The sequence below is a fragment of the Penaeus monodon genome, chromosome 32 (assembly GCF_015228065.2).
Source record: "Penaeus monodon isolate SGIC_2016 chromosome 32, NSTDA_Pmon_1, whole genome shotgun sequence".
Lineage (NCBI taxonomy): Eukaryota > Metazoa > Arthropoda > Malacostraca > Decapoda > Penaeidae > Penaeus > Penaeus monodon.
Window position 1 is genome coordinate 35,359,255 of NC_051417.1, and position 416 is coordinate 35,359,670.

The following is a 416-nucleotide window of genomic DNA, read 5'->3' on the forward strand; positions in this document are numbered from 1 at the left end:
CGCTCGTGCACGTATGCATATAAAACTTACACATATGTTTTACATTAAACACGCAAGCTATAACCAAAACTACCTTCATATCTTTCACACAAATTAAGCTTATCCAGTTGACAAATGCTCTCCTTTTCTCATTTAATAAATTTACATGTTCTTTCTACACCCGGGTGTAGAAAGCACATAACAGAGGGCACGTGTACAGGAATGGTGCAGAGAGCCGGCTCAAGGAATTCATCACGTGTATTCAAGTCACAGCTGGTGGATTCTCATAGTAAAGTTATCGGAAGTTACACGTAGCTGAAAACACGTGGTCGTAGGGTAACCAACATGGCTGAATCCATGTCGGCGAGTAACAGGGAGTATTTTCTTTATGAATGAGATGCCGGGAGGTCTTTTAAAAGGTTTTGATGGAAAACTTT